The sequence below is a fragment of the Sinocyclocheilus grahami genome, unplaced genomic scaffold (genome assembly GCF_001515645.1).
Source record: "Sinocyclocheilus grahami isolate Dianchi unplaced genomic scaffold, SAMN03320097.WGS_v1.1 scaffold1517.1, whole genome shotgun sequence".
In the NCBI taxonomy this organism is placed as follows: domain Eukaryota; kingdom Metazoa; phylum Chordata; class Actinopteri; order Cypriniformes; family Cyprinidae; genus Sinocyclocheilus; species Sinocyclocheilus grahami.
Window position 1 is genome coordinate 262,735 of NW_015506696.1, and position 345 is coordinate 263,079.

The window sequence follows — 345 nt, forward strand, 5'->3', positions numbered from 1 at the left end:
GATTTCATCAGGCTCCGAAAATTCTTCAAAAAGAACACAAAGAATGGCCTTCTCAGCTGCCATAGTTGCAACTCTTGTGTCATCAGAACAGGGTGTTCAACGCACCCCCGTTTCCGTTTAAAAAACGTTTTGCACCGTTTTTGTTGGGGCTGAACACAGCCCAGGTGTTTGTTGTAGCTATATGGGCGCAGTGCTCAGCAAATACATAAATGATGAGCCTTTATAGACATAGTGTTTCTTGCGTAAAGAAAACGCTGTACTTATTCAAACAACAAGATCTTTATTTACCCTTGCAGACCTAGTTCAGCTGCTGTGGAACTCCAGTTCATTCAGTCAAGATAGAGG